Consider the following 10,049-nt stretch of genomic DNA (forward strand, 5'->3'; position numbering starts at 1 on the left):
GGCACAGAGGAGGGGAGGGGAAACAGTGGGTTAACCTACAGGAAGACCTTGCAAATGTAAGCAACCTAGGCAACTTATGTGGGCTCAGTAATAAGGATAGGCATTACTTAGTTCCCAACAACACTATGGTACTAGATACCTTGAAACTTTGGGACACTATCCTACATAGAAATATCAACATACCCTCCTTTATGACTCTCCCATTAGGAAATACAAATTGACCATATGATAAAATATCTTCGAATATGAACACTCAGGACTTCATGAGTAATATCCCGATCTTTAGGATCACACATTTAGGAACATTAAAACCTATGATTGAACTCAAGTAAGAATTTGGCTACCCATTCACGCACTGGCTATCATACTTTCAGATTTGGGACTATATCAATACACATAAACAAAAGGCAAATTTATTTCGCTCCTGAACCACATTTGAGCAGATTTGTAATACAAGGAAACCGACAAGGCACGTTCTATCTATATTTTACAAATAACTAGCAGACATAGGGGCATATGTATCAAGCTCCGTATGGAGCTTGATGGCCCGTGTTTCTGGTGAGTCATCAGACTCGCCAGAAACAGCAGTTATGAAGTAGCGGTCACAAAGACCGCTGCTCCATAACCTGTCCGCCTGCTCTGAGCAGGCGGACAGACATCGCCGGAAATCAACCCGATCGAGTTGATTGACACCACCCTGCTGACTGCTGGTGCAATGCTGACTTCGCCAGCTGGATGGATCCTTCAAGCGGGACTTCAAGAACTGTAAGTGGATCGTCGGGCGTTAGTATTAAGGTTTTTTAAAGTTTTTTTTGGGTGGGTTTTATTTTTAGTTTAGGGTCTGGGCATGTAAAAGAGCGAAATGCCCTTTTCAGGGCAATGGGGAGCTTAGGTTTTTTTAGATAGTTATTTAATTTGGCGGGGTTGGTTGTAAGGGTGGTGGGTTTTACTGTTGGGGGGTGTTTGTATTTTTTTTTACAGGTAAAAGAGCTGTTATCTTTGGGGCAATTTTGGGGGGCTTTTTTATTTTGATAGGGCTATTAGATTAGGTGTAATTCTTTTTTATTTTTGATAATTTGTTTCTTATTTTTCGTAATTTAGTGTCTGGTTTTTTTTGTAATTTAGTTATTTTTTTTTTTTAATTAGATACTTTTTGTAATTTTTAGAGTAGTGTTAGGATTTTTTTAATGTGTAGTTTAATTTAATTTAATTTAATTGGTAGTTAGTTTAATTGTAGTTTAATAATTAGTTTAATTGTTAATTTAAAATTAATTTATTTAATTTGACAGGTAAGTTTTAATTTAATTTAAGATAGGGAAATTGTAATTTTAATATAAAGTTAGGGGGGTGTTTTGGGGTTAATAGTTTATTTTAGTATATTTCGTTGTTGGGGCTTTCGGTTTAGGGGTTAATAGTTTTTTAAAGTATATTTCGTTGTGGGGGCTTACTGTTTAGGGGCTAATAGGTTTATTATAGCGGCAGTGTGGGCGGACGGCAGATTATGGGTTAATTATATTTAAATAGTGTTTGCGATGCGGGAGGGTGACGGTTTAGGGGTTAGTAGGTTTATTATAGTGGCGACGATGTCAGGGAGTGACTGAATAGGGGTTAATACATTTTAATAGTGGCAGCGATGTCCGGAGCGGCAGATTAGGGGTTAATAACTTTATTATAGTGTTTGCGATGCGGTTTAAGGGTTAATAGGTAGTTTATGGGTGTTAGTGTACTTTATAACACTTTAGTTATGAGTTTTATGGTACAGCTTTGTAATGTAAAACTCATAACTACTGACTTTAGATGGCGGTACGGATCTTGTGGTTTTAGAGTGTACCACTCACTTTTTGGCCTCCCAGGCAAACTCGTAATACCGGGCACTATGGGAGTCCCATTGAAAAAGGACTTTTTTAAAAGTGCGGTACTGATGTTGCGTGACAGGCTAAAAGGTGTGTGGTACAGCTATACTGACAAGACTTGTAATAGCAGCGTTAGGGAAAATGAAGCATTATGGGCCATAATGCTGCTTTTTCACTCATAATGCCAAACTCGTAATCTAGCTGTCTGTCACTAAACTAATACTCAGATATTGGAAAAAAACACAACTCCCAAGGCCCATAAAATGGATTGGTCTAGTCAGTTACACTTTGAAGCGAAAGCAAATAGCATATGTCTTTAGAGGTAAGAGAGATTTTTTTGCAAATATGGAATTCTTTTGGTATGAAAAACAAGCCCTTTCTCTATGCCCTTAACATTATAATTTATAATCCACACTACATACACAGTGCAATCTGATAAAACTATTACTTTCACCTTTAAACACTAGTACATATAACAATCTGCAGGTCATGACAGTATCTGAGGATCCGTCCATCGAACGTTAAACATTTTACACAACTTCTTGCATCTTTACATTTTACCGGAAGTGCCTTTCTATAATTAACTACAACCTAGGTCTTTAAAATTCTCATAGCTCTTATAGTATAAGCACTATGATATCAGAGGAGCAATTTGACTGATGATACATAACATTAAGGAAGCCCTTAAGGACTGGGCATTTCAGACTAAAACCTCCCCAAAAGACCAGAGAATTTTTAGCATTTTTGCTATCACTGCATTTAAACAGAAATAAAGCCTTTTTTATATTTACCTATCAAAACTATATATTTTATTAGTAGACAACCCAAAGTATTGATCTAGGCCCATTTTGGTATATTTCATTCCATCATTTCACCGCCAAATGCGATCAAATCGTTAACTTTTTCACAAACTTTAGGTTTCTCACTGAAATTATTTACAAACAGCTTGTGCAATTATGGCACAAATGGTTGTAAATGCTTCTCTGGGATCCCCTTTGTTCAGAAATAGCAGACCTACAGTATATGGCTTTGCAACTAGGATAAATAAAGCAATGGCACTACTTATATAAGTACAAAGACTCTTACCCTATCTAAATATCCACACTATAATAAATGCGGTTATAAGGGAGCGGTGCTGTGTATTGAAACAATGGATTTGGAAAAACACGAAGAAAGAGACCCACAAAGTAATACACTAATACCACTCAACAGTCAGAAAAGAAAGCATGAATTAAAACACTGACAACAAGATATTCATTAAATCACTTGGGATGAGGTACTTGGACACTAAAATTAAAATATAACTTTTATTAGTTTGAAACATAAAAAGCAGGGATCTGAATTAAAATTACAACCTGGGGCAGGAATAGTGGTGATTCTCTCTGCTAAGACTGATAATACAGAAGTATCAAAAGATCTAATTCACTGAAGGTAATATATGTAAATAGCCAGATTGGGGGGGACACTCTGTGTGAGGCTAATATCGATATAGATTCCCAGCACAGTATGGTATATTGTGTAGAATAAGTGATTGGTGTATACAGTAGCAAACAACAATTTGTGATTGTAACTTATGAAAGTGTTTACACAAATTGTTACATTAAATAAAAATAGGGCCTGTAATATCTAACAGGGTGAGTTTAATTATAAGTGAGAGGACAACATGAGTTTAGATTGTAATTAAAGTGCCGTGCTTAGACAGAGCTCCAAATAACAGGTGATTACCAATATTAGATGATAAAGTCACAGCTTAAATATTAATCATTTGAATACACTGCTAGCGGCTGTGCACTTCAAATATATAAATCCTAAGAGATAAGGTAATGTAGACCTATAGGCTTATATATTTATAGCGCAGTGTGAGTTTACACTGGCAGCTGATTATGGTTACAGCTGTTATCATCTAATTTAGTTGAACCCAGGTTCCCCGAATGAGCATCGTAGTATGTCAGTGACACTCATGTACCAAATTAGGTTACAGATCTACATTAAACATCAAGTACAATGCTGGAAATTTGGCCCTTAAACATATAAACCATAGCAGTGATCCAATATTGAGAACCTATAGGCTTGTATATTGAAGGCTCAATATGTGTCTCAAGACGGAGTGCCTCAAATTTCTGACCCACTATATAAGGCGATAGTATAGATCCTAAGGTCTGCGGTGTGAAAGATCAAGTGAGCAGAATATCAGTTATAGTAAAAACGAGATCACGCTAATCGTGCCTCCAGGTTGCTGTACTTAAAACACAGCCCTAACATGTTTCACCGCTTTACGGCTTTGTCAAAGGGTGCGTGCGCGTCACGCAATGATGAGTTTATATAGTGTCATCCACTTTGGAATCTACGGCACCAAACTATTATTAATACCGTATTGTAGATATTTGAGTCTACGGTAATTAGTAGAGTTATAACATAACAGTATTTTCTAAATACTTGTAATTGGAAATAGAAGGTGGGGTCTCTTTCCACGTGTTTTTCCAAATATATGGCTTTGCCATTGCTTTTTGATAATTAGAAGGCACCACACTTGTATTATGCCCAGCAGTGAAGGGGTTAATTATGTAGTTTGTAAGGTTAATTTTAGCTTTAGTGTAGAGATTACCCTTCCACCTGATACTTCCCACCCCCTAATCCCTACTTGACCCCTCTCAACTAGGCCTCTTCCCTCCCCCACCCCCAATAATATTGTCACCCTCTAAGTACTGGCAGAAAGTCTGCCAGTATGAAAATAAAAGGCTTTTTTTTTTTTTAAATAAAATATATTTTCTGCAGTATAGGATCCCCCCTTAACCCCCAACCTCCATGATCCCCCCAAACAGCTCTCTAAACCTCCCCCCTCTACCTATTAGCCATCATCTTAGGTATTGGCAGCTGTCTGCCATTACCCAGTTTGCTATAAATTTTATTTATTAGTAAAAAAAAAAAAAAATTCTGTAGTGTAGCTGCCCCCCCTCATTACCATACTCCCCCTCCCAGATCACTTTCCCACCCTATACCCCACTTTCCACTATATGAACCCCCTCTCCCTGATTCCCCTTCCCCCCTCCCTCCTTCCCAGTCACTGCCGCTCCACACTTTTTTTTTGTAGCGTAGCAGTCCCAACGCTCACACCCACCTCCCGCTCCCCTTCAGCAATGGGCCACTCACCCGCCTCCCTCCTTACCTTCCCACCCACCACTCTGCAACTCTATTTCTGCAGTGCCCCACATGTGGGGCATGCAGAGAGAGCGCAATCTCGCAAGATTGCGGCAGAGAGAAGCCCAGGACTGCACCGTCGTACAGGGTACGGCACTGGTCATTAAGGGGTTTAAGATTGATAGAATTCAAAATATAATAAAAAAAATAAAAAAATTCAAGTATCACTGACATTCATGTGCTATTTGTATAACAGAGATGTTTCGGTGAACAACGGGGAGCTGATCAATATTATCTATGTATTCAATCATATCAGTGGTCAGACCTCTGGTTAATTTTTAAAATGTCCCCTAATTGCTCCCAAAATAAAGTGTGTAGTGCCTTTAATAAAATAAAAAGTATTAGCATCTTTTTTTTTTAAACTGCATTAAGCATTTAGGGGTTAATGTTGGCGGGCTTGCGGTGTTGCCTTTACATTGCGGGCTATAGGGACTGTGTTAACCCTGTAAATGTATATGCTTATATAAATATATATTTATGTGTATATACACATATTAACACATAAATGTAATGTATATGTATATATTCATATACGTATATATTTAAGATCTGCTGCCCCTCGCTGCACGACTTACCCCCTTCGTTGTCTCACAGCATGAGAACAAGGCTCCTTAGCGCAATGCTTCCCTGCAATTGCACCTAACTTGTAATACATTTGCGCGTGCTGGTATTATAAGTGGAGCGCAAATATCGCTCTCGCGAAAGTGATACTTTGCACTCTACTTGTAATCTAACACATAATAGGAACATAACTTTATTGCAAGACAGGAGGGTCTTACTTTGCTTTTACTTCCTTTGCTGAAATCTCTCCAGCAGTAAAAATTAAAGGGACATTCCGGTCAAAATTGAACTGCACATAGAGGAATTGCATTTTTGAAAAGAAACATATTTACAATATATATGCATTGACAAAAATACTTCTTGTAAAAGATATCACTGTTTTAGTGTTAAAATTTTTCTCTGCATGTGCATGTGAAGCATAGCTAGATACCCTCAGTGCACCAGCATTTTAAATACTGCAGCTGCTCAGATTGCATGTGGGGCTTGTATCATGTCAGCAATTAACAAATTGAGTCATTACCAGATGGTACAAGCACCTTAGGCTCTCTGAGCAAGTGCTATGTTTAAAATGCTGGTGCACGGTGCATACTTAAATACACTTTTGAAACAGCTATAGCTTTTATTAGAAGCATTTTTGCTAATACATGAATATTACAAAAATGCTTCTATTCAAAACTAAAATGCATCCACGTGGATTCCAATTTTGGCTGGAATGTCCCTTTAACAAGAGAAGAAAAGAAACAATGTAACCGCCCCTAACCAATAAGGGCTCAGTATCTAACATATAGCCAGTCTCTTCCACTTCCTCTTTCTTTACTGCTCTCCAGCAGCGACAGGTGATGCGGTTTACTCTCACATTGTAATTTGAAAACTAAGTGATTGTCTTTCTAATTACTTTCTAATTGTCTCTACATTTACATCTCTGGACAGGGCACAAACAAATCTGCCCAGAGTTTTGTATTCAAACCGAAGGGTTTTTGCCAGGGCTGGAAGGTACAGGGGTTGCCCCTCCAGCCAAGCCGCACACTGAGGCTCCTTATGCTAAACCTACACTGTCCCACAAATCAGACCAATCTTCCGCTCAGAAGCCAAGTATACAGAGGTGCCCAGTATCAACCACTTCCTCAGCCACCGAGAACTGAACAAGCTGAGTCCTCCTTAAAACTAGTTTGTTTCCCTACAAAGGTTAGAGGGCAGATTTGTGCACAATTCCTGAACTTGGGAAAAGATTACTTGGGACAACTGGGTCCTTCAGATAGACCGGATCCAATGCCCAGTCCAACCCTCTACTCTCAGCCCTATTCCTTTTCCCCCGGCTATGCAGGCCCTGTTAGACATAGAGATCATCCATTCTCCTCCTAGCACAGAAGAGATCCCTTCTACTCCAACATCTAGAATTAGTATCCTGATCCTCTCTTCTCCAAAATCTAGGTTTTGTAATCAATACAGAGAAGTCTGTCCCCTTTCAGGCTTCACCATAGACTCCGTCTCCACAACCTTTTCCCTACTAAACTCCAAGATAAATACCATCCACAAGGAACTGCTAGCCATTCTCAAGAAATCTCACATCCGGCTTCTTCAACTAACCAGGATAATTGGTCTGTTATCATCTTCCATCCAGGCCATATTTACAGGCCCCATTTATTATCTAGCCATGCAGAGGGTTAACCACTATCACTTACATTGCAACCCTTCATACTCTCAGCTCATTTCCCTCTCCCCAGAGGTCAAGTATGAGAACTCATGGTGGCTTCACAATATGGAGGTATGGAATGACAGGGCGCTATTTGACACCCTCCAAGATTATGTCATGGATTCAAACACCAGTCTGTTTGGTTGGGGAGTCTTTTGCAACTTCAAACCCACAGGGAACAGGTGGACCCCAGAGGAATCCTTGCTCCTCATAAACTGTCTAGAACTCATCGTCGGTTTCTTTAAAATCCGGTGCTTTGCAGACTCCTTAGTAATCTACCAGCACATTAGGGTGCTTTATTAACATGTGAGTATCCATTTGGATCATATTGTGTCGGGTTTATACATATGTTTGATTATTCCGCACATTAGGTGCCCCTCTGTTCTTTTTTACACTCTGCAGTTTACCAGGATTAGTCGGTGAGGACGAGGCAGCCAACTTTTGATAATCCAATTTGAGGAGGATTTTTTGATAGCAAATAAGTGCATCTTATGTACTTTGGGACTTTTTTATTTCTTGAAATTTGTATGTATGCCTAACATAGTTGTTTGTCTATTGTATATGGTACACTGTTAACCACTAATATCTCTATCCTCTCATAAGCGCCCCCTTAAATTTCATTATATCCTTAGTTATCTGCTGTATCCTCCTCTATTTTTGACAACATTTCAGGGATTCAATACATCAATAAGTTAGGGGATACCAGGTTACGGATCCTGTTGAATTTAACATAATAGTTTTATCAGCTCTGCTTTGACAGCAAGATCTTGGTGATGGCAGAATACTTACGAGAACAGTCCAACTTCATAGCAGACTGATTTTCCAGATATTGGAGGGATGCAAGCAATTGGAGGTTGCACAGATTAATTTTCCTTTGCCTCCAATTCCTCAGAGGTCCATTTTCTCTGGATCTCTTCTCGTCCAGAACCAATGCACAACTTCCCAACTACTTTAGTTGGCTGTCTAGACCCAGGAGCACAAGCTATGGATGCATTACTCCAGCCCTGGCCTCAGCCAGGGGCTTATGCCTTTCCCCCGTCTCCATAATTCACAGGTTTCTACTCCAAGTCTGCAGACTTCATGTCCAAATAGTCCTAATCACACCATTCAAGCAAGCCCAAGCTTGGTTTCCTGTTAGAGCTGCCAGTTTAATCTGCCTGAAACAAACAAAACGGAGATAAAGGAAGCGCTAAAAAAAGCTAAATTCTAAAAGGAACAGAAAAACAGAATAAATTCACACATAAATACAATTCCTCCCCCCAAAAATATTTTATTTCGTTTTTTTAAATCAAAACAATATATCAAAGACGGTACAGTGTTGAATCGTGCACAGGCAGAGTCATATGTATAATAAAACATGAATACAGTCACCAAGAGTCATAACATAAGACTGCAAAGATTTACATCTTGGAAAAAAGGGAAGCACTGTTTGCAGTGGTTTAACAATTGACAGGCAAAAATAAGTGGTACATACAATTTAGGATTGTAGGATGATATCATGTAGAAGTATAATGAAGATCATTTATATTAGGTGTCAGACATAGTCCAAGGGAAAAAAAAGGGGGGGGGGCAGTGAAAGGCATATGGTAGGTCTGTTTCTCCCTCTTGGCTAAAGGTTGAGCTAGGTGGCAAATATCGGATGGGAATGGCAAAATTACCAGATTAACGGTGTACCCAAATATCACAAATATACCAGTAGGTCTTCATTTCATCTATTGAGTTGTAGAAATGTTTTTCCATTATGGCCATATAAATTATAATCTATCAGAGAACAAACCATATCTAAGTGTGGGGGATCTGGCCTTTTCCAAGTTCGAGCAATACACAATTTAGTAGCAGTTAGAACCAGTCTCTTTGATGTGTCAGGGACTCAATCCTCAGTCTATGATATGTAACAGAGTGCATGAAGGGGACAGAGTTGAGAGAAGGTTAAGAGAATCTATGAGGGATATTATCTCTTGCAATAAAGGAGCCAATTTCAGGCAGTCGCAAGGGGGCCGTCTCACTCTTTTCGTAGATTTGCTACTTTCCCTATGCAAAAACCCACAAGATTTAAGGGTTGCCTATCTAATCTGATGGGACGTCTGTCCTTCAGGGTTATTGTACAGGTAATATTTAACCATTTCTTGAATAGAATTTAGGAACAGTTGGTCTTCCCACCGAAACTGTGGGAACTTCCATGCAGGTTTAGCCGACAGCGCCGTATGTACATAAATACAATTTAATGTAATAAAAAGATAAAATATATTTGAAGACACATATACAATCAAACAGGACACTTTGAGATAATTCACTCAGTAAAAAAGCTAAGCCACTCAGTAAAAGAGCTAAGTAAATTGGCCAAGACGCAAGTGTGAAAAGCTAAGATGCAAGTGAAAAAGAATTAGTAAATTGGTGAATTATCTCAGAGTGTGTTGTTCTATATTATTGTTTTGATTATATATGTGTCTTCAAATATATTTGATCTTTTTATTGCATTAAATTGTATTTATGTAATTTATGTGTCTATGCTATTTTAAGACTTTATTCTGTTTTTCTGTGCCTTTTAGGATTAAGATTTTTTTGGCGCTTCCTTTATCTCCTTTTAGTTTGTTTCTGACTATTTTTTGGACATTGTGGGGGAGTGTCCGTTTTAAAGAAGCTTTCCTTTTTAGCGCAATTAAGTGTTTTTTTATCTCTGTTTTTCAGTTTAACCTGCCTACTGATTTAGATATTCCTGTCTCTTTTCAAGATACCAACGGATC

The sequence above is a fragment of the Bombina bombina genome, chromosome 1 (assembly GCF_027579735.1).
Source record: "Bombina bombina isolate aBomBom1 chromosome 1, aBomBom1.pri, whole genome shotgun sequence".
Classification (NCBI taxonomy): Eukaryota; Metazoa; Chordata; class Amphibia; order Anura; family Bombinatoridae; genus Bombina; species Bombina bombina.